At 37.8% G+C, this 25,085-nt stretch overlaps 1 protein-coding gene across 3 annotated transcripts in view; it reads right to left on the bottom strand.

Annotated features, from left to right (window-relative positions):
* Positions 1-25,085, bottom strand: part of ZWINT (ZW10 interacting kinetochore protein) — a 512,035-nt gene that overhangs the window by 423,832 nt on the left and 63,118 nt on the right. For 2 of the 3 annotated variants that reach the window (XM_082719492.1, XM_082719484.1), the window contains exon 9: positions 20,276-21,429. The exons of the other annotated variant lie outside the window; for it this stretch is intronic. The gene's annotated coding sequence lies outside the window, so the exon portion shown is untranslated. Of the gene's footprint in view, positions 1-20,275; positions 21,430-25,085 lie in introns of those variants that run through there. 3 annotated transcript variants of the gene reach the window in all.

The raw sequence follows: 25,085 nt of genomic DNA on the forward strand, positions 1-25,085 counted from the left end.
CATTTTAAAAAATTAAGGCATAACACTTTTTACGTTAAATCACATTTTTCTCTATTTCCCTCCTGCATCAAACGCTGGAGCCTATATGGGAATGCAGTTTTCTCACACATTTTTGTGTAATGTGATAGAAGACTATTTCCATTTGTATAAAGCTTTTACTGAGTTGCTAAAAAAGCATTGTGCCTGTATGAATTCTTATACAAATGGATGATTTTGATTTCACTTAGATAATTTTATGTAATTTATTTCATAAAAGGTTTTATTGAAGGTTATAAAAATATATGCTTTCCTTTTAAAAAAAAGATTTTTACTTATCTGACAGAGAGAGAGAGCCTGAGAGGGGTGTGGGGAGGAGCAAAGGGAAATAAAAGGACACCACCCAGGTGTCCCCCCAAAATGTAAACTTTTTACATTGTAGAGACATGGTCAGGTTCTTTGACAATGAACCAAGTTATAAAAACCCTACACAGATATTATAACAGAGGTGAGTATAATTTCACAAAGTAATTAAATTGAAATTATTTTTATCATAATCGATAATCACCAGTAGCTACTCATTCTTAAATGGCAAATAAATTACAGAATAGTTAATGTAATTAAAATGGATCTTTCTCAAACTTAGTGATGTTGTATCTATCTTATATATCATAAGAAAAAAAGATGCTCACAAGATGATATTACTATTTCACCAATGAGTTTGGCCTCGAATCTCAATCACCCTCAGACACAGACTATTTGTAAAAGGAACCAATTGAACTGAAGGATACCTAGCTCTCTCCCAGTCCTTTTATTTAGGGGAAAGCAGAACTCCGAGGCTGCATTCTTTCAGCTTCACTCACTTTATCCAAGCAGCTAACTTCCATCCATCCATGATTCATTCATTAAGAATTTAAATTATTACTGTGTGTCCAGCACTGTGCTAGAAGCCAGGAACAACATTTTGAACAAGACACATGGCGTCCTTTCCACTGGAAGGTCTCTCTGTATGAACACAGGCTACCAGTTCTACTTGAGGCTTTGCTCTTTCACTCCTGCTCCAACAGTCAGACTACCAATTACACCAGCAAACAGAAGATCATTGCTCTAAACTTACATCAGAGTTTGATGTAAGAACCAATTGAACTGAAGGATACCTAGCTCCCTCCCAGTCCTTTTGTTTAGGGGAAAGCAGAACTCTGAGGCTCTGCTTGAGAAAGAAATCTGTGTCGGTCTCCAGATCAGAGTAATGTTGCTTTCACTGACATCCTTCATCACTCATCACTCACTACTGCTATTCCAACCTCACCCCACTGGTCGCCCAGATCCCCCACTCTCAGCTTGTTTGTGGTCACAGAAAACTCCCTCTTTACACAGTCACATTTGATTGCCCCTCCTTGCCTGCTGCTCTCTTCTCCTACACTCGACCCCCTGATTTCAGAATCCCCAAGGTGTCAGTCCCCATTTCAGGGGCTGTCTGACGCTATGGGCTTGATCAGTCCAAGCACATGGTAGGCAATTACAAGCCCTGATGTAACCTTCGTCAGATTCCTTCCTGTTACTCCAACCAGTCAGGTAACCTGTGCAGGGAAGGTAGTACCAAACATATGGTTATGAATGATCAAACTTTTAACCCTGATCCATCACGGAAGGGAGAGAAGAAAGCAAACATGAAAATATTCAGAGAAAATGTTGCTAACCCCTCACACACTATTGAGAATGAGATCACTGTTGGCTTACTGTGTCCAGTCATCATTATTATATCAATCAGGTTGGATTCAATTCAACTTTGCATTCCGTCACATGGGAGGATTAATACGGATGAAGTAGCCAAAGTGTTCCAGAACCAAACACATTACAAGGCCTTTCAAATGAGGCTGCATTAATGGTTTTACTTGGAACTCAGTTCTTCAGAGCTAGAAAATCCTGGCGTTTTTCTTTTTTTTAGATTTTTTTTTTCCCCTCTATTGATTATTATCACAATGATTTTGAGAAGTTACCATAATTTTCCGAGGGTCAGTTTCTTCATCTGTAAAATGAAGGCAGGATCATTTCATCCATGAAATTATTTTCAGGATTATATGGGCCAGCACATTTAGATCTCTCCTGGAAGGGCTCAGGAGGGTGTGGGTCCTTTAGATACATCCCTGTGCCGTCACCATCCTGACCGTCCGTATTCACTCTATTGAGTTTACAGCTTTCAGGATTACTGTTTCTTGAGTTCTTCACAGTTTCCAACAGTCAGCAAACCACAGCCTGCTCACCAAGTCTGACCATCCACCTGCTGGAGAAATGCCTCACTGGAACATACTATACTCATGTTTGTCCACATTCTGGCTGCCTTGGCCCTCCAGCCGCAGCACTCAGGGGCTGTAACTGCAAAGCCCAAAATATTCACTATCTGACACTTGCAGAAAGAGTTTCAGAAACCCTAGTTTAAAGGAAAAGGGAGTCTCCAGCATAGACTTCTGTATCACCCAATTCCCTAAGAGCACTGGTGCCCAGGAAGGGTAAATACCCTGCAGTCTGTTTCTGAAGCAATTAACCGAGGGAAACCTCTCTTTGAAAAATGAGATGATGGATCAGAAGTGAAGTTTTTTGGCTAATGATACTAAGAATCCTTACCTTATAAAAACAAGTACGATGACTTCTCAACATGTATTATTAAAGTGTCTCTTTTCAAGAGAAAGAATAAAAGTGAAAAAAGTTATATACAATAAGGACTTTGACATTTACTGGAAAATATGAAAATGGATGTGACAAGTATATATCTGTTACAGAGAAAGTGGTTCTGGCTTAATTCAAGAGGAAAAAAATATTCTTTAGGATTGTAACTAAAGTGTTGAAGGGAAACTGTTAATTTTTCTGTCAGGGAAGAGTAGCTAAATTACATGTTTTTGTTAAAGTCGTTTCCCCTCTGTATGTCTGCTATTTCACACCTGTTACAAGAAAGGGTGATGCTCAATGGATTCTTTGCTTCCTTCTACCTGGAAGGTTCTGTTTTTTTGTTTTTTTGTTTTTTTGTTTTTTAAGATTTATTTATTTATTTGAAGGAGGGAATGCGCACAGAGGGCAGAGGTAGAGAGACACCCAAGCAGATACTTCGCTGAGCAGAGAGCTCGATGTGGGACTCGATCCCAGGACCCTGAGATCATGACCTGAACCAAAGGCAGATGCTTCACCAACTGAGCCACCCAGGCACCCCAGTTTAGCTTCTTTTAATGTTAAGTATGAGAGGTGTATTAAGGTTTTTTTTATGTTAAGGTTTTATATTAAGGTTTTTTTTTTTTTATTTAAGTTTTCTTTATGGGTTTTTTATAACCATTCTCCCCATAACCAAGTTTTCCAGGACCATTCATAAAAGACTAATTCTCTCTACCTTGAGTTTCTTTCTAATCTTGTCAAATAGGAATTGTCCATTTATATCTGAGTCTAGTTCTGGATCCTCTATTGTGTTCCATTGATCTATTTATCTTAATTCCACACTTTCATGATTATTAATAATAAATCTTAAATTCAGGTGTAGTCCTCTGATATTTTTAAAATCTTAAATGTTTTTATCATTTAGGCTTTTTGAATTGCCACTGGAATTATAGAATCAGTTTATAGATTTCTACCACAAAAACCACAATGGTGTTTTTTTTTTATAAAGATTTTTATTTATTTATTTGACAGAGATCACAAGTAGGCAGAGAGGCAGGCAGAGAGAGAGAGGAGGAAGCAGGCTACTTGCTGAGCAGAGAGCCCAATGCGGGGCTCGATCCCAGGACCCCGGGATCATGACCTGAGCCGAAGGCAGAGGCTTTAACCCACTGAGCCACCCAGGCGCCCCCACAGTGGTGTTTTGATGGGATTTCATTTATACAATTTTGGGAAAACAAATATCCTCACAATATTTACTGTTCCAATCTGTGAATATAGTTCCCATTTCTTTAAGCCATGTAGAAATTCTCTCAGCAATAATTTGCACTCTCATTGCATATTTCCTTTTTAACTTTGAAAATTATTTAAATCCCAATTCATTAACGTACAGTGTTATACTAGTTTCAGGTTTATAATATAGTGATTCAACACTTCCGTACATTACCTGGTGCTCATCACAGGTGCCCTCCTTCATCCCCATCACCTGTTTTCCCTATTCCTCACCCACCCTTCCTCTGGTGATCATCAGTGTGGTCTCTACAGTTAAGAGTCTGTTTCTTGGGGGTACCCGGGTGGCTAGGGGATTAAAGCCTCTGCCTTCGGCTCAGGTCATGATCCCAGGGTCCTGAGATTGAGCCCCACATCAGGCTCTCTGCTCTGCAGGGAGCCTGCTTCCCCACCCCCCTCTGCCTGCCTCTCTGCCTACTTGGGATCTCTGTCTGTCAAATAAATAAATAAAATCTTTAAAAAAAAAAAAAGAGTCCGGTTCTTGATTTGCCTCTCTCTCTTTTTTCCCACCATTGCTCCTTTATTTTGTTTCTTAAATTGCACATATGAATAAAGTCATATGGTATTTCTCTTTCTCGGACTTATTTCACTTAGCATAATACTCTCTAGTTCCATCCAAGTTATTGCAATGGCAAGATTTCTCCTTTTTATGGCTACTTAATGTTCCAATCCATTCCATAGATATATATATATATACCACATTCTTCTTTATCCATTCATCTGTTGGTAGATGCTTGGATTATTTCCATGATTTGGCTATTGTTGATAATGGCGCTATAAACATCAGAGTGCATATGTCCCTTTGAATCAGTATTTTTTTAATTCTTTGGGTAAATAGTAGTGCAAATGCTGAATCTTGAGTAATTCTATTTTTAACTTTTGGAGGAAACTCCATACTATTTTCCACAGTTACTGAAGCAGTTTGCATCCCCATAAACAGTGCAAGAGGGCTCCCCTTTCTCCACATCCTCACTAACACCTGTTGTTTGTTGTTGATTGCAGCCCTTCTGACAGGTGTGAGGTGATATTTCACTATAATTTTGATTTGTACTTCCCTGACAATATAGAGTATTTTTTCATGTGTTTGTTGCCCATCTGGATGTCTTCTTTGGAAAAATCCCTATTCATGTCTTCTGTCCATTTTTAATTGGATTATTCATTTTGTGAGTATTGAGTTCTTTATATATTTTTATACTAATCCTTTATTCACATATGTCATTTGCAAATATTTTCTCCTATTTGCATAGGTTGTCTTTAAGTTTTGCTGATTGTTTCCTTTGCTGTGCGAAAGCTATTTATTTAGTTTTTGGTTTTGTTTCCCTAACTTCAGGAGATATATCTAGAAAAAAATTATTACAGCCGACGTCAAAGAGGTTACTGCATGTGCTTTCCTCTAGCATTTCTATGGTTTCCTGTCTCACATGAAGGCTTTGATCCATTTTGAATTTAGTTTTGTGTGTGGTGCAGGAAATGGTCCAGTTTCATCCTGCTGCATGTAACCATCCGGTTTGTCCAACACCATTTGTCGAAGAGACTGTATTTTTCCCATTGCCCATTCTTTCCTGTTTTGTTGAAGATTAGTTGACCATATTATCATGGGTTCTTTCTGGGGGTTTTATTATGTTCTAGTAATTTCTGTGTCTATTTTTGTTAAAGTACCATACTATTTTTGATCACTAAAGCTTTGTAATAGAGTTTGAAGTCTAGAATGTGATGCCGCCAGCTTTGCTTTTCTTTTTCAATATTGCCTTGGATATTTGGGTTCTTTCCTGGTTCCATATAAATTTTAGGATTGTTTGTTCTAGCTCTATGAAAACTGCCATTGGCATTTTGATGGGGATTGCATTCAATCTGTAGATTGCTTTGGGTAATATAGACATTTTAACAATATTTGTTCTTCTAATCCATGAGCATAGAATATCTTTCTATTTCTTCATGGTATCTTTAGTTTCTTTCATCAATGTCTTACAGTTTTCAGAGTACAAGTCTTTCACCTCTCTGGTCAGGTTTATTCCTACATATCTTATTGTTCTTGATGCAGTTGTGAATTGGAGTGATTCCTTATCTCTTTTTACTGCTTCATTACTGATGCATAGAAATGCAATGGATTTCTATACAATGATTTTGTATCCTGCAACTTGACTGAATTCATATATCAGTTCTAGCAATTTTTTGGTGGAGTCTATCAGGTTTTCTATATAAATATCATGTCATCTGCAAATAATGAATGTTTTACTTCTTCCTTACTGATTTGAATGCCTTTTATTTACAGAAAACTTCATGAATTTACATATCATCCTTGCTAAGGGGACATGTTACCTCTGTATTTTTCCGATTTTAATATATGTACTGCCAAAGTGAGCACTATTTTCATGTGATTTTGGTAACTAGTGTCTTTCAAGGAATTTATCAATTTTATATAAAAAAGTTTTCAAATGTACTGATATAATGTTTTTCATATTATTCTCTTACCTTTTTAATATTGGTATATTTTCTAGTGGTGTCACCTTGTTCATTCCTGATATTGGTTAAGTTTGTTTTCTCTATTTTCCTGATCAAAGTGCCTAGAGATTTATCAGTTTTATGTATCTTCTCAAACACCCAGCATTTAGTTTCACTAATTTTCTCTATTATTTTCCTGTCATATTTAACCGTTTGCACTTTGATCTTCATTATTTCTACTTATCTTGCCCTCAATTTTCTCATCCTTTTCTAGTTCCTTAGAGGAGGAATCTAGTATCATTGATTTGAGACCCTTCTTTTCTAGAATTAACATTTAGCACTAACATTTGCCCCCCAAAATCACTCTGGCAGCATCACACACGTTTTGAAATGCCACATTTTCATTTTCACTAAGTTCAAATATGTTTTTAACTCAATCTTGGAATTTTTTCGGTGAACAATGAGTTATCTGGAATTGTCTTATTTAAATTTCCAAATTTGGGAGCTTTGCCAGAGGTTTTTCTGTTACTGGTTTCTAATTCAGTTCTACTATTTAATGGAAGGATACTTTCTATGGTCTTAAATCTTTTCCATTTTATAGAAGCCAGTTTAAGGACATAGAATATGATCTATCTTGATAAATGTTCTATGTGTACTTGGAATACAGTAATAATAAGGGTTTTAATGTGATTGATAATTCTATCATCTGTGTCAGGTCTGTGTCAGCTTTGATCGACTAACTTTCTCTTTTTATGGTTTTACTCTCCACCTTCCTAGCAGCTGAGTAATTTTTAATAGGACACCAGGCACTGGGAATTTACCTTATTCATTGCTGAATATTTTTGAAAGATAGTCACAGTCTTTGTTTTAGACGTAATTACACTAGTCTGCCTTTGGAGTCTTACTTCTAAGACTTGTAGGCAAGGCTGGACTTGTTTCCTGTCTAGGGCTAATCAGTCCCCTTTCCCAAGGTAAGACCCTTCTTTACACTCTAACCAAGAGGTTTTCCAGACTAAGTGTTGGGAATAGGCCCTATTCAAAGTCCTGCATCTCTGGGGGTTTATATCTTTATTCCTTTTTGGTGGTTCTTTCCCCCACCTTGAGTGTTCATCAATACTTACCTAAACACTTGAGGGGGTTTCTGAAGATATCTGGAAGTCTATATACTGCTTTCTCCCCTCAGTTACTTAGCTGTACAAACTCTGGTTTCCTTGTCCCCTGCCACCACCACCCCCCTGGGCTCCTGGTTCCCATTTCTCCACCCAAGGAGTTCACCTGGATTTGCCTGGGTCCCTCCTCCCATTGCCTGGGCCTGGAAACACTCATTTGTCCCTGAAGCCGCTGGAAGTGATAAAGCTCACCTCATTTGCATATCTCAGCTCTCCAGAAACACCGTGGCCTGTTACCTGGTAGATAGTGTCTTGGGAAACGTCTGTTCATTGGCCTTGCACAGTTTTTCACCAACCCAGTAAATTCAGCCCCTGATATTGTGTGTTGTCCAAAAGGGGGAAGTCATACATCTTATGTCAATGCTGTGTTGCTGTGATAAACCTTGGAAATGATTCCATCTGAAGGGTGAAAACATTGAGAGAAACTTCACTTTAAAAATAGTTTGTATAGCAGCTTCCCCTAACCTACTGTTATCACTAAGGGGTAGGAAGAGGGAACTAATCTAATGAGTTAGTATTTTTCTATTTCCTACACTCACCTGTAGTTAATCTTGTAATGAGTATAAAAGAAATCATGTATTTTACAATTGTTATACAATTAGATTCATTTCTTTTTTGAAATCTTACTTATTTGACAGAGAGAGCACAAGCAGGCAGAGAGGCAGGCAGAGGCGCAGGGGTGGAGGGAAGCAGGCCCCCCACTGTGCAGAGAGCCTGATGCGGGGCTCGATCCCAGGACCCTGAGATAATGACCTGAGGTGAAGGCAGAGGTTTAACCCACTGAGCCACCAGGAGCCCCAAGATTCATTCTTGATGCTTTGTCAAATTACAAAAATCTTGTTTGTGTGTTTCCTACCTGAGCACCTTTTTATAAAGCCTGAATACTCCTCTGTAAAAAGCAATTATTGTATGTTAATTGTATCAGTTAAATAAAGTATAATTATCTATTTTTAATTCAGATAATTTATATTAAAATGTTATATGGATAATGCTTTTTAATTGTTTATTGACTTTTTGTCTATGTGTGTTATTGTTTGAACAATTACTAATATTCAAATGTGGGTAAATATATTTTAATACGCCAAATGAATTTAGACATTAAAACTATTAAAAATAATCCGATTACTTCCTTTAGGAATTTAAACAGCCACATCCAAATAAATAAAATCCATCCCTTTCTCAAGTTGCAGGGGTTGCAAATCTTCACTATTGCATCTTACTGGATATGGTGCATGCTCTTCCGAGAAGGTCAGTACAATTTTTGGTGACATGCGATAACCAACCAGAGGAAAAGAGAAACATTGCTGTTCCTTAAGGTTTTGTTGCTATTATTGCTTTTTTTCTTACTTATATTCCATAAGACTCAGTCAAATAGCTGTCTCAGCTAAAAAGTGAAACATACAAGTGCCTTGAACTTCAGTAAGAAAACTGAGATCCCACTGTGCACTTGACCCTCTTACTTTCCCCTACCTGAGAGGTGAGTAGGTCATCTCTAAGAGCTACAAAGAACCATCGGGACTATTAATGAGCTTTAATGGAGGGGAACATCACATAAACAAAGGTCTATATTGTCTGATTGTGGAGATAAATTAAAGATGAAAAATTATATTAAGTTCCTTGCATCTCAATGTAGACTTCCATTGCTTTGACTAACAATATTGAAGCCTGGTGTTAGGTAATAACTTGGAATACTATTTGCCTACTGAATACTCATAACTTGAATTTAAAGCATCTAAAACTCTTTTATTTTTTAAAAGTTTATTTATTTGTTTGCTTGTTTGTTTGTTTTAGAGAGACCCTAAGTAGAGGGGGGGCAGAGGCAGAGGGAGAAGCAGGTTCCTGGCTGAGCAGGGAGCCCAAGGTGGGGCTTGATCCCAGGACCCTGAGATCCTGACCTGAGCTAAAGGAAGATGCCAACTGACTGAAGCACCCAGGCATCCCAAGCATTTACAACTCTTTAGTTCTTGAATATCAAGGTAACAACTATTAAAAATAATAATAATTAAAAAAAAAAAACAGAAACAGAAACAAAACAAAAAACAAAAACAAAAAAACTTTGGCATTAAAAAATTAAACAGAAATATATATTTGTGAATATACTGTCAATTCTTAGAGGTCAGACCTTCATTGTATTTGTTCCTTTCTTACATGTAGACCCTTTTGAGTTTTATGCTACTATTAAGTCAAAAAATATATAAGGTTGTTTAAAAAGGCTTTCCTGAAAAGAAAATAATTTTGAATCACAAGAACACTACAGTTAATACATTCATTCAAAAACTGTTTTTTGAAGTTTTATATGTCACATATTACATTTTGAATAATTCCACTATTTCTTATGAATAGTTTAACATGCCACCTAAGATGTTTATCTAGAAGTATCCCAAAACTACTATATAGAACTATTTCCACCTCTCTTTATATACACTTTTTATTATCTTTAGCAAAAATATCTAACATCTACTAAGTGCCTAATATATGTCAGAAGATTTTATCTTTACCTCAATTCATCTTTACAACTAAACATCCCACAGAAGAGGAAAGAGAACAAGACTCTGTCCACACTGGATAGCTTTTACAGGTCATATCCCAATTCATTTCTGTCTAATCCTAAAGTTTTCTGGGCCAAATCAAAGAAAGTGCTATGTATTTCTTATATACTACATAGAAAGTGCTATGTATTTTTGGCCAAATCAAAGAAAGTGCTCCCTAATAAAGGATGCCTGGATGTCTCAGTTGGTTAGGCATGTAACTCTTGATTTCAGCTCAGGTCATGATCTCAGGATTCTGAGATCCAGCCCATCGGGCTCTGTGATTAGCGGGGAGCTGCTTGTCCCTTTCCCCCTCATTCTGCTCCTCCTCCCAAATCATGCACACTCTCCCTATAAGATAATAATTATATCTTATAAATAATTAAATCTTTTTAAAAAAGGAGTTACTGAATGTTCACGACCCTTTTCTTGTTCTGTTAAACTTGACCCAAACTTGTCTATAACCAAATTCTGGATGGTTGTCCTTGTTGCCCTCTGTGATATTGTAACATCACAGAAAATTAGCACCCTCTTATTGTCTTAACAATTTGGAAATGTATATCTTATTAAAGCTATATAATGACCAATATTGCCTTTGTGTTGTCATTTTTGGGGAGGGTAGCACAGACAAAGATATTCACTTTAAATATTTAGATATTCATCTAAAACTTCAAAATGTTCAATAGTATAAAGTCAACTTCAAAGAAAATACAACTGCTTCCAAAAATGTATCACACATTTGAAAACAAAACTTTTGCTTGCTTACTTCAGTCTTAACACTTCTCTAATATCTCTGCACTAATTAGACAGAAAAATGGAATGTCTACAATACAGTGTTGCATCCCAAACTGTGAAGGGTCTGATATGTTATGCTACTTGTAAATGAACAAATCTGCTTGATACTGTAGTCAGAATAAATAGTCAGTTAAAATTCAGACTCTTTCAACTGTTTGGGAGAATAGCTGCCCAGCAGTCCCCTCCTGGGAAAGATTCCACAGGCATTCTGAAGAACAAAGATCGTTAACACAACTCTCTCCAGCACTTCTTGGGGTCTAAGGTGTTCTTTTCTTTGATTTGGGGATTTTTGCTCTCCCTCCACATCACAAAATTGGTATGTCTCACTTCAGTAGTTATAATTTCATTTCCCCCCCAATCTTCCCCCACTTGCAGATAGACCCTGGTCCTTTAAAAGGGTTGAATGCAAGAGAAACAAAACATTTTCATAAAAATTAAGCTGATTTAGTTCCAAACCCCTTAGACGATCTTTCAACCAAGCTGCCAGCCTTGGGGTTTGCCAACCAGATTGTCCTAGTGACGTTGAGGATAAAGAATGATACATCACACCCAGGAATGATCACGGCAAAATTTTCAAAATATGTCTATGTAATCTCCGGGCCCATTACTCAAGAAACAGCTTAGTGGAGATTATCCCATTCTAGGAACAGCTGCATTTAGTAATCAAGCTGCCTTATTAATGCATACGGACAGGAAAAGATGAGGTAGTTAGATGACAACTTGTTAGATGACAAAGTAGTTAGATGACAACTTGCTGCCATTCTTACAATTATGTTTCATAAATACAAAGTGAAACACTGAAAGACAGCTCTAACAGGGAAATGCCAAGTAAACAGGGCTTCTGGGGAAGTAATTTTTATTTGAGAAGTCAGGAGATAGGCAAGAACTTCTCACTCTATCCTTCCAAGGTTGTCTTCCCCAAATGCAATATATCTTCAGGTTTCAACATAAATCACCATTGTTGTGGTATTCAAGCAGCTACCAGCAAAGGCCTCTGCTTTGGGCTAGCCTCAGACTCTATGGCACAATCAAGGCTCCCTAAATCCCAGAGCTTCACTAGGGTCATAGCAGCTACCGTGGGATCTGCTCTGCCATCTGTTTCCTTAACTCGGCCCCCGGACCCCTACACCAGTGCTACCTACCACTGAGTGGAAGGGGAAGGACTTAAGAATCCTTTTGTCCCAGGATGCCTGGGTGGCTCAGTTGGTTGGGCAGCTGCCTTCGGCTCGGGTCATGATCCCGGCGTCCTGGGATCGAGTCCCACATCGGGCTCCTTGCTCCGCAGGGAGCCTGCTTCTCCCTCTGACTCTGCCTTCCACTCTGTCTGCCTGTGCTCGCTCTCGCTCGCTCTCTCTTTGACAAATAAATAAATAAAATCTTTAAAAAAAAAGAAAAAAAAGAATCCTTTTGTCTCACCATAGATTTTATTTTCTGCCAATCATTATTAAGGTGCCAAGTACTCTACTAAGCAGCTTGAAGCCATAATCTGATGTATCCCTAATTTCTTTGTTCATATATTATAGGGATTACTACAGTTATATTTTATGAATGGGAAAACAGGATGGATGGATTCAATCACTCACATCAGGTCCCACAGCTGAAAATGCTGGAGCAAAACTCGGACTCCCTACTGTAAGCTCTGAAAACGGACATTTTTTTTTTCACGTTTCCCCAGATACTCACTGATATTTACTTACGTACAGTCCCAAATTATGTGTCTATGATTACCAGGCATGAGAAGTTCAATAAAAACACTATCCTAAAAGGCATCTTCAACTTTGCTGTATGTAGCCCATACTGGGTACCCTCATCTCGGGGACAAGCATTACCTCATCAGAACTTCTTCATTTTCTAACTGCAGGTTTGTCCTCTTTGACCACCTTCTCCAAGACTCCTCCACACCCCAGACCCAGGGGACTGCATTCTCCTCTCTGTGAGTGTAGCATTTTCAGATTCTACAAATAAGTGATATCATACAGACCTTGTCTTTCTCTGACTTATTTGTATAATGTCCTCAAAGTCCACTCAAGTTGTTGCGGATGGCAGGACTTCCTCCTTTCCCATGGCTGGATAATACTGCATTGTCTAGATGCCACATCTTTATCCATTCATCCATTGTCACTTAGTATGTTTCTACGTCTTGGCTACTGTGATTAATGTGGCAATAAACATGGGAATACAGATATCTTTTCAAAACCCTGTTTTCATTTCCTTTGGATATATACCTAGACATTGGATTGCTGGAATAAATTGTAGTTCTATTTTCAATTTTTCGAGGAATCTTCATATTGTTTTCCATAGTAACAGAAACAATTGTCCTTTCCCTGTACATTCACACCAACACATTATCTCTTGTGTTTTTGATAATGGCCATTCTAACAGGTTTAAGGTAATATTTCCTTGTAGCTTTGATTGCTTGCATTTCCCTGGTGATAAGTGATGTCGAGCATCTTTTCATGCGTTCATTGGCCATCTGGATATCTTCTTTGCAAAAATGTCTATTCAGTTTATCGGCCAATTTTTTTTATCAGATTTTTTATTTTTTGTTCTTGAATTGTTGGAGTTCCTTACATATTTTGGATATTAACCTCTTGTCAGATATATCATTGGCAGATATTGTCTCTCATTCTGTAGGTTGCTTTTTCATGTAGTCGTGGTCTCCTTCACTGGGCAGAAGCTTTGCAGTGTGAAGTCCCACTTGTTGATTTCGGCTCTGTTCCTTGTACATTTGGTGTCGCAGCCAGGAAACCACAGCCAAGACCAATGTCCAGAAGTTTCTCCCCTGTGTTTTCTTCTAGCAGTTTTTATGGTTTCAGGTCTTGTGTTCAAGTCTTCTAATCCCTTTTTAGTCAATTTTTGTGAGTAATGTAAAATAGAGACTAGATTCCAAATGTTCTCACCCCAGAAAGATATAATGGAGGTGTTGGCCAAGCCTGCACCGGTAATCCTACTGCAGCAGAGACATGCATCAAATCAAAACAGTGCATCTGAAACACACACAGTTTTATATGTCAATTATAGATCAATTTTAAAAAGACATCATCAGCTCAGCAATCTTACTCATTTCTCAGATTTTGAGCCTCCATTTTCCCTTCTGTAAAAAATCAGTTCCTCAGTAGTTCATACTAATCCCTGGTAGGGGCAATGTCATGTGTTTAATAGCAATGGTAGATCAAAAACACTTTTTGAAATAATTTTTTGAAATAATCAGAAATTTTAAGTAAAATTTAAATCTTGAGTGCCCAGTGCTATCACAAATGAGAGCTACATTTAACTTTTTATGAAGTCTGATAAATGATTTTGGGCTGGAAGACTCTCTGGCAGTTTGTTTCTGAGTCAACTGGCCACAAGAGCTTCCTTGAGCTGACTAAAAGTCAACATTACATCATTGGAATAATGTTAGCGCTGTTTCCATAGTAATCGTCTTGCACATAAGATAATGCTATAAATATCCAATAGCTCTGTATTTTTTGGTTGGAGAGGACAGCAGTGTTGTCTTTTAAACAAATCACACATCTGAAGTTGTTGAGCTTTGGAGTAAAGATCAAAGCACCGCATATTTCATCATTTCTCTCATTCTCTTCTCAAATACAATCATTATGTAGAATCACAGACAGTTAACTCTTTTTTTTCCCCCTTGACATTGTTTTTATCTGAACTTTAAGAAACATCATTAGGAGAAGTTATCCTGTGGAAATGGCTCTTGAAGACAAGATGAAGTACGCAAGTATAAACACAACATGTATAATGTGACTAGATTTACCATTTCACGTGAAAGGAAAAGAAAGATTCAGTGTGGACAAGCTCAGTATGCGTCATACTGAAACAGAAAACCTGTCTGCCACGCTGGCCATCTCTGATGGAACTACTGTGTCATAAACAAGGAATGGGGGTCTTCTCAGTTCACACTATCAAATCTATTGCTTGAGTGTTACGCTCATTTCTAGTTTCCATTCTTACACCTGAGTTGAGGAAACCAACTAAAAGAGTGAAAGGTCTTAATGTATTAAAACAACTCTAGGTCTAAAGAAACACAGCGCACATAGCCAGGAAGCTAGACACAGGGCTAGAACACGAGTATCTTCAAATTGTGGGGCAATGTTCTTCTTTGTGCCTTTTGAGGGCAGAGCTAGACTTCATTACTTATATGAGGTTGTATGGACCCAATTTCTGAGATCACATTAAAAAAAAACTCTGATTTTTACTTTCCTTTCCTATAAGCACTTAACTAGCTCCTTCATTACTTTTTAAGATTTTATTTATTTGAGAGGGAGTGCACGCACAGGCAAGCACAAGTTGGGGATGGGCAGAGGGACAAGCCGTTGCCCTGCTGAGTGCAGAGCCCACTTGATCCCAGGATCCTGAGATGATGATCTGAGCCAAGATCTGAGAGTTGGTCACTCAACTGGTGGAGCCACCCAGGTGCACCATTATAAACAGTTCCTTTATATAAATTATGATGTTTAATACTCAACCAGTTCCATAAGTATATTTTTTCATACTTTTCATGGATAATAAAGTTGTAATTCAGAGAGGCTAGGTAACTTGCCAAAAGTCACCAACTTTTAATTACCAGTATTGAGCTTATACTACCTGTGCCTTGTTTCTTTCACTATAACCAAACTACCTCCCTGTAGAATATATTATACTCTGACAAATATTATATGGATATTGTTTTCCTGCAAGGTTCATAAGAAAAATCAAAAAGCCTAGCTTTCAATAAACTCCTCCTGCCACTAATTTTAGTTGTTTTAATATAAGCATACATATTCTTATATTAAAATGTAAGGATTTTGAAAAAAAAATCCTCAAATCTACTGAATGAATAGGGTTCCATTTTTTGAAAGAGATGAATTCAGAGACACTTTGAAGTCCTTTAGACACTCTCCGGTTCTACAATGGGTAGTATGTTTCTTTAAATTATGCTTGCAAGATGATGATTTAAGTCAAAGAGTAACTATTTAGTCCTATTGTTGAATTTAATGAATTTATGTTTATTTCTATTGTGTTCTTTCTCTAAATAGATGGCACAACATGATGCATTTTGTTTTCATATCTTATAGGTCACAAAATCTGAATTAACTCCTTAGCCTACTTCAATCCAGAGTCTGCAGTCTAATCCTAGGGACTGACTGTAATGGTTTATAAAAATTCTATAGCCAAAATTTGCTCAAATAAACAAACAAAACAAAGTCCCATACCCAATACAACATGCTTAATGGGCTGTTCTTCAAGGTCTTTGATTCTTTCCTAAAATTAAATGTTACATGCAATATCCTGTGTGTTATGTGTGTGTGCTTGTGTATGTGTGTATAAAATAGGGTAAAAAAAGTAAAAGGAAAATAGAATTTAAATTGTTTTAGTCAAAGAAGAACTATGTCCACATTAGGCAACCATATTCATTTTTAAATTGTCATTGTTGACTGATTTTAATTGGTTGTTTCTCTGTCAAAGGCTGGCTAGCTTTATAAACAATGACTGTATTTTAAACACATAACTTTCTAACCCTCGTCTTCCACTTTGTAATTTAGAGTCAGCTCAAGTTGCTAACTTGACCATTCACTTGACTGAGGAGAAAGGAAGCCACTATAAAAACTCTCACGGGATTCCAATGAAAATAACATGACATTACCGTGAAAACTTACTGATTAAACCATGTGACATGGCATTCCTGTATAGCTCTGATCTGCAAGGTCTGAAAACAAAACTAAGGCTAAGTGATAAGGAAAACTAATGGAATGGTGTATGGCTATAGAGTCAGAATATATGCGGACATTGGGTTTGCTCCTGAGACCCAAGCTGCTGGAGATCGACAGTATGCCCTAACCGCAACCTTGTCTGACCCATAATGTACATTCTAAGTGTGTTTCTGGTCCTTGTAAGGTAAACTTAAAGGGCAGGGTATTTCAGAGAACAAAATATGCTGTACATTCCATTTGAAAACATATAAAAATCTTAAAAACTGATTAATCCATGGTTTATATTTGAGATTGTCAATAGTAACACCCATATTTAGAAGAGCCAATCTAGTAGGTTGTGTTATGCAAATGGAAATTTATGTATTTTAGATACAAAATTTTAGATATCAAATACATTTGGTTAGAGCTTATCCTCACCATTGAATATAAGGTCCATAATTTCACTGGCAAAAAAGTAAAAACAGCTATTTTCCTCTGAAAAGATAGCAGCCATCAAAAATAAACTCATAAAAGCCTCTATAATACAAAAAAGCAATTTTGAGCTGAGGCCAGTATACACTCTACCTAAATGCGGATCCGTAGCAGATACTGAAACAACCTGTTATAATTACTAAGGCAGCATACTTACATAATCAAAAAATTTCTTGGAAAATCACCAACTGGTTAATTTTAGTTATCTTTACCTCTAAATTAACTACCTATGCAACAGTGTTTGGCATATTGACAACCTTGATTTTGGTAAGCAGAAATCTAAAATGACTCTACCCCTCAGTGTTTTCCTTTGGTTATCAATATACCACAGGATAGAAAGTATGCTCCATATGTAACTAAGGTCATTTGTCAGTTACTCTTAAGCAAGAGAGAGGATCTGGGTATTGCTAATCTCATCATGTGATTGCTTTCATCCCAGAGCTTCTGTCTGGCTGGTAGCAGGTGCGGAAGTTTGAGATTCTAAGCTGGAGAGGGATCTGATGTTTTGTCATTGCTGCTAAAATGGAAAGGAGTCAGTGCAGGGCCCTACAAGGAGCCTCTAGGAGCTGAAAGGGGTCCCCAGTGGATGGCCAGCAAAAAATGTGGGGCTTCAGTCCTGGAACTTCAAGGAGCTGAATTCTGCCAACGACTTAAATGAGACCAACAGAGTGTCCTCCCCTAGAGCCTCCAGATAGGAGCCCAGCCTAGCCAAAATCTTGATTTAGGCATGTGACATCCCGAACAGAAAGGCCAGCCATGCCGTGCTGGCTCACTGACCTACAGAACTGTGAACTAATAAATTGGGGCTGTTTTCAACCACCAGTGTTGCAATAACTTGTTAGGCAGCAAGAGAAAATCTACTCGGTGACCCATATTGATTGAGTCTCAATTAATCGTAATATAATGTGTATCTTAGACTTGATTATCTGAAAAATCCTACAGACACACAAACAAATCAAAAAGTCAGACAACATACTTGTTTTAGAAACTTGACTCTTGCAATTCCAAGATCCTTACACATTTTTTGTTCATCCACCCATTCATTCATCCAGCTGTTCTCTCAAAAAATTATAGGGGATTGTAATTGTCTGTACAAATTCAAGCCGAACAATGTCATAGAGACCTATCCTGCCCTTATTGATCTTATAATCCCCTCTATAAAAGTGATTTCTTCTTTGCTCACTTAAATCTGAGCCAAATGTGATAACTGTATTTTTAGTAATATAAATTGCATGACATTTCTGTACTTTGATTTTAATTTTGAACATATATATTGTAATAACATGAGTATTCATAAATTCTAATTTATGTGTTTGTCATTAGTGATTCTACAATACCAATTTATATTATTAGAAATGCAAAAAAAGTTATGAGGTGGGGTAGGCATACACGTAAGGTGAGTTTAGCCTTTCAGACACATTATTTGGGAAATAGTGGAACTTCTAAATCTCTAACAGGGCATCTTCAAAATATATGAATTAAGAACATTTTAATAGTCTCGTATCTCTCCGTGCTGCAGAAAACTAAAAACATTAGTGTGGAATCTTCAAAACATTTTTCAGAATTTGACATATTATTCCTAGTTTCTTAGAGAAGAGAAGAACAAATAGGGGATATTGTGATATGATAATGGAAATCTATTCTGAGGGTAGAACAAGATTCTAAGAAACATAAAACCATTTACTGGAAGATATCAAAAAGTTCTCACTGATGATGCAGTTTGGCTGCCAGTCTACCTCACTGATAGAACTAGTAAGAACCAAGCCCAAGCGATGATGAGATGGTGGAGAAGAGGAGGAAGACCACACAAACAATGCTATTTATCATTTTTTGGAGATTGTTCTTACATGCCAATATCTCTAGTAAGAACGCTATGTACATTTTGTGTTTATTTCTCACTACATAACAGTAAGTTAAGAATCAGTTAATCCTATTTTAGATATGTTCCTGTTTTATAAATGAGCAGCAAACTGTTAAAGAATTCAGATGATTTGTCCTGCTTTTGAGAAGAGCATTTCAACAAAGGATTTGGACTGAGTACCACGCTGACATCTATGTCCTTAGCTAGTTTCAAAGGGTCTCCAAAGAAAAACAATAATCATGAATTACCCTCTTCAAAAATCCCTTGTCATAGCAGACCTACCCGGACTGTCGAAGTCAACTTTGTGAGGACGTGAAAGATCTCCAGCTCTGGAAACAGGAAATGGAAATCTGAGCAGAAGGGCATCACACTGGAATGAATGGCATGGCGCTGGAATCACAGACATCACATGAGCCTTCTTTCCCCTCGGGGAGTCTTTTTAGGACAACCTGTTTCAGACTTGCACATTTGACTACTTGCTAAAGTCTCCTCCTAAATTTACAAGGTCTCAGCAGAAAGTATCATCTTCCCCTTTCTCTTGTGTTCCCACATGTCAGCGCTCTCTCTTTGGAAACAGAGAAATGCCGTTTCCCAGGCCAGCTACGTGGTTCACTATCTGGGCTTCTCCATCGCTGCCCCATCTTTCCCAGCCACCGTCCAGCCTGGCTCTCATCATTTCTCCCCTAATCTCCCCCCAGAGCCATGTAGCTGCACTCTCTTTTTCCAGCCCCTGTAATTATGATCACACTGATGCCACGCCAGCCCTCCTGACAGGCAGACCCAGCCTCTCTGTGTCAATCACAGCTCATACAAGACTCAGCTTGCTTAGCACACAGGATGGTTCATGACCATCTTCCATTCCCTGCAGACTCCTCTCCCAACAGCCTGCAAACTCACTCCCTTCTCCAGGTGTCCCCCAGTTCCTGGGCTTTTGGAATGTGTTTCATGACTTTGTAAATTTGGATTCATTTGCTCCCCCTCCTTGTGTCCTCTACACTCTGCCTCAGTCCGTCCTCTGCTATCCTCTACATGTCCTCAGCTTAGTCATTTCTCCCTGCCATGGGATCCTGAGTCTCTTGAGATTCAACTTGCCCCAAGCTGTTTGGTGCATAGAGTTACTCCTCAGATATTTGAAGAGTCAAGAAAAGGAGAGAGAAGAAAAAACACTATTTACAGACAGCTTTCCACCAGACCAAGTATTTTCAACCTGCATAACGGGCACTTTGAAAGAGAGATTGAGCAAAGTATCATTACAATTCTGAAATAGAAACAAAGGCAGTAGAATAACATTCATGAGAGTAGTAGACATTGACTTACACCTAAAAAGAGAATTTTTAGTAGTGTGAGTGATATCCTAGGACATAGGCAAAGGCATTGTCAGGAAAGCATAGACTAGTCAGGGCATACAAATCTAAACTCTTTTTTATTGGGCATTTACACAGGAGTCTTGGGCAACAATAGTAGAAAGCTTGGGTCATGACAAAAAACACTTTTAGAAACAAGTGGGAAAATCTATAATTAATTCTGAAAGCAGTAGGGAGTTAGTAAAGATTACCTCTGATTTCTTTGAGACCTACTTAAATCTCTGTTTCAACATATCATGGAAAGTTCTTTTATGACTCAAACATGAGATTTATCAATATCCAAATTCCCCATCTTATTTAAAAGTCAGAATATTTCAAATTATTACTACCACACAATTATATAAAACAGTTGTATATTTACCTAGCCCCACTAGTAAATTATAAGCAAGTTGGAAAAGCATCTTCTTACCTTTTCTCCCAAATCAAAAAGTATGTTGTCCTGTGTGGAAAAGGTAGCTAGTAGTAGTATGTGCTCACACCATCAAACATTCCCAACGGCTTGACAGTCATCAGAATACTGACTTTCAACAAAATATATTTAGCTCAGAAATGAACCTAAATCAAGTTTTACTCCTCTTTTTAAATTTCTCTAGGTACTTTGGGATTTTGCATTCATCTGTATAATCATTGTAAAGATCAATTCCCCTTCTTTAGAGTTAAAAAAAAATGCACATGTGAGGGTTTTTTTGTTTTGTTTTGTTTTTGTTTTATTTTTTTCCTATTTTCAATTCTTAATACATTCAGGGCTCAGCAAGAAAGCTTTGTTCAGGTTTCAACTCAAGAGTCAGGCCTGTACTCACTGAACATCTCCATTCAGATTTACCATACTGTGCTCTCTATTTAATCTGTTTAAGAAGCTTTGTGTGTTTATTATTGTACTGGACCATGCCAAGAGTTCTCTGCTGAAAGTAGCAGCTTACGCCTTGTTCAGGAAATACTTCCCACATAGCTGCATCTTGTCATCCCTGTAGGCATTTCTGTATGTGTTCTACTTCTGTGCATTGTGGTTTCTGTCTCTTAGTAGGCTGGAAGAACGATTTCTTTCTTTCTTTTTCTTTTTTTTTTTTTTTTTTTTTGCATCAAAGCTACACAAGAACCTTGGTAGCTATTTCACAGTTACCATACTGTATTTTCAAATCTTCTATCCTCTGGGTCGTGCTGTGTACAGGACGATACAAGACAAGGGGACACAGTCTACAAAAGACAAGATGCAGTATGATCAGCTGATATGGTCCAGAACAGTGAAAGAGTTCTCCCCATGCGGATCATATAATCTTCCTGTGGATAGTGTCACTTCCTTAACTGCCTATATTATGTAGGTGCCATCATCAACTAATAAAAAAATCAAGCCAACAAACATTCACTGAACACCTTCTACTGTGCAAACTACTTTCCTGGGCACCTGGAGTAAGCCAGGTTTTCAAGTAGGTAGATGAATATTCTCTCTCCTCTGTTTTATAACTGTTTTCAAATGATTGCTATGATGTCTTGACATCTCTTTATATATTTTCACATTTTCTTGTGGTGAAAGCTTGGGTTTCTGAGAAAGTTCAGTTTACCCTATTGAGAACATAGCACGACAAATAAAGCAACAGGTGGCCTTTTTCTTGCCCTGTTCATCCACTGTGTCTCCAGCACCAAGTTCAGAGCCAATGAGCTGAATGAAATTCGTGGAGCAGGTGGCCCAGGCTGGTGCCCTTCACAGAAAGTACATCAAGGTGCCTGCACTCAGTGGTACTCATTACTTGTTATGAGAATGGAGCACTTAATGGGGAGTAACACATTGCTTGTCTGAATGAGGTGCTCCAGGTCCAATATCCTCACTGTATAGATGATGAACTCTCTCTCCTTTATAGGTGGTGGTGCTTGCAGAAGTAAACATCTCAAGGGCAGTCACCTGGACATTAAGCTTCCAGCCAAGAGCCCAGCTCTGTGCTCAGCTTCCTACAACACACTTCCTTCTGAGTCTGAGTGGGCAGCCCTGCAGTGCTCAGATCCCCCACTCCCAGCCCACAAGGAAAGGCACACACTCACATGAATAGTCTACTCCTTACCCTCGCAAAACTGAAGCAGCTGAGGGAAAATTGAATCAAAGTATACTGTGTGTACTACAAGCAAGTGCTATTGTCAAAGAAGAGCCTGGAAGTTTGGGGGAAGAAGGTAAGTCTCCTATCTTACCTTCTATCTCCTAAACTCCAACTGAGGTATCTGGCAGCTATGATGTCCCTATGAGGATGACAGAGGGTCGTAGGGCTTTGATCTGGAACTCAGTAAAAATGAAACTTCTTGGAAGACATTTTTCTGTCATGTTTAGAAGTCCAGTGGATGGTGGGCCTGATACAAATAGAGTACCTGGCTGTTTTGAGGATTGCTGAACTGAGTTAACTTCTTGCCATCATCTGCTTCCTCAACTTATTTGCAGTCACCAGCTGTTAAGGGGAGGTTTTCTATCTAATGATAGGAAACACACATCTGGACAGCAGATTTCCTGTAGTTTGTATAAACATCCATATTATACCATTAGGAAGGAGAGAATCCATTCAGCTTTAGCTGTAAAATTGCTCCAGAATATTTACCATGGATTTCTTTATATGTATATGTTTGTATACATCTGTATATGTGTATGTACACGTGTATACCTGTAATTTTAGTGTCAGATGACCCCTCTAGCCCATAATTCTAACTTTTCATTGACCCTGAAATATGCTCCATGAAGTTAAAAAAAAATAAAGATAGAGATTCCCAAAAATGACTAGTACAGTTTATTTATCGATAGTATTTCATTCTCGGATAATGAGTTCAACAGCATGTGTAAATTTTCTATATAATTGAGAGCAAAATCTTTAATGTCCACTATAATAATTTATTGTTTCAATGGCAAATACTTTAAAATAGATTCTTGATGCTCTTAGGAATAGATGCTAATGCCATTTTAATTCTATATCTTGTTACCACTTTGCTAAGGATTTTGCTTATCTAATGGGGTAAGATATATTGTGAATTTTTATATACATATCAATTAAAGAAAAACAATAGTTATAAACAGCAAGTTGTGGACTGGACTGTGCCTGGGCTTATCCTCTTGCTCTGCCCTCCCCCCAAATATTAATCTTGTTTAGATTTTGTGTTTTAGAGAAGTGCCAAATAGTTATATAGTATTGAACTTCAAAATACCCTTTCTCACCCACACTGAAGATTTATAACCACCCTCCCATCTTTTTCTTCTGTCAGTGTTTCCGTGTATTTGCTTTTGTTCTGGTATTATATAAATCTTATACTTGGGGTTCATTTTGGCTGGGTTCTTTTTTCTTGTCATTTACTTTTGTCAGTCTTTTTGTTTGTTTGTTTTTGTTTGTATACCTTATAAATCTTACCTTTGGGGCACATTCTGGCTGGGTCTTCCCTTTTATTTATTTATTTATTTTTTCTGTCTCTCTCTTTCTCACTCTTTTTTTCTTTTTTCTTTCTTTTTGGTGGGGGCTCCCAATTGCTCAGAAGCATTCCAGGGTGCACCTTGCCTGGATCATGGTTGATACATTCAGCTACACATCCCCTCAACCACCTCTCACCAAAATGACTAGGAGGAGGAATGCCCAACAGAGAAGAAATTCAGAGACTGGGCCCTCTCCATCAAAGCTACTGGATATGGACAAAAACAGTATGCTGGAAAGGGAATTCAGGGAAACAATTATCCAGGCAATGGCTAGGTTGGAGAAAACCATTAATGATAACATGAAATTGATTAGGGCAGAAGTGAAAGCCACCAAGGAGGAAGTTAAAAATGCTATCAATGAGTTACAATCTAATCTAAATTCTCTAACAGCTAGGGTAATTGAGGCAGAAGATAGAATTAGTGATCTAAAGGACAAACTGATAGAGAAAAAGGATCAGGAGGAGGCCTGAAACAAATAAGTTTGAAGCCATGAAAACAGAATTAGAGATTTAAATGATGCCATAAAACATTCCAAAGTCAGAATTATTGGAATTCCTGAGGGGGAGGAGAAAGAAAGAAAACCAGAAGATATAGTCAAACAAATTCTCCATGAAAATATTTCCAGTCTGAGTAATGGAACCAGTGTTCATGTCCCAGAGGCAGAAAGGTCTATCCCCAAGATCATAGAATCTAGAAAGACCTCAAGAAACCTGATTGTGAAACTTATAAGTCATAATTTTAGACAGGAACTCTTGAGGGCAGCTAGGGGGAAGAGATTCTTTATGTACAGAATAACATCAGAATAACATCAAACCTTTCTACAGAAACCTGGCAAGCCTGAAAGGGCTGTCAAGATGTATCCAGAGCACTAAATGAGAAGGACATGCAGCCAAGAATACTTTCTCCAGGAAGACTGACATTAAAAATGGATGGAAAGATAAAGATCTTCCAAGACTGGCAAGGTTTAAAAGAGTATGTGACCACCAAGCCATCACTACAAGAAATATTAAGGGGGGTGTTCTATAAAAGAAGAAAGAACTCAAGAGTATCATAGAACAGAAATTTATGGAGACAATCTATAGAAACTAGGCCTTCACAGGCAACACGATATCAATAAAAACGCATCTCTCAATAATCACCCTCATGTGAATGGCCTAAATGCTCCCATAAAACAGCACAGGGCTGCAGACTGGATAAAACAATAGGACCCGTCCATATGTTGTCTACAAGAGACCCATTCTGAACCTAAGGATACATCCAGACTGAAAGTGAAGGAATGGAAAATCATCTTTTATGCCAATGGGCCTCAAAAGAAACCTGGGGTAGAGATTCTTGTATCAGATAAATTAGATTTTAAACTAAAGAACGTAGTCAGAGATAAAGAAGGACACTACATCATTCTTTTTTTTTTTTTTAA

Source organism: Mustela nivalis, assembly GCF_964662115.1.
Source record: "Mustela nivalis genome assembly, chromosome: 2".
In the NCBI taxonomy this organism is placed as follows: Eukaryota; Metazoa; Chordata; class Mammalia; order Carnivora; family Mustelidae; genus Mustela; species Mustela nivalis.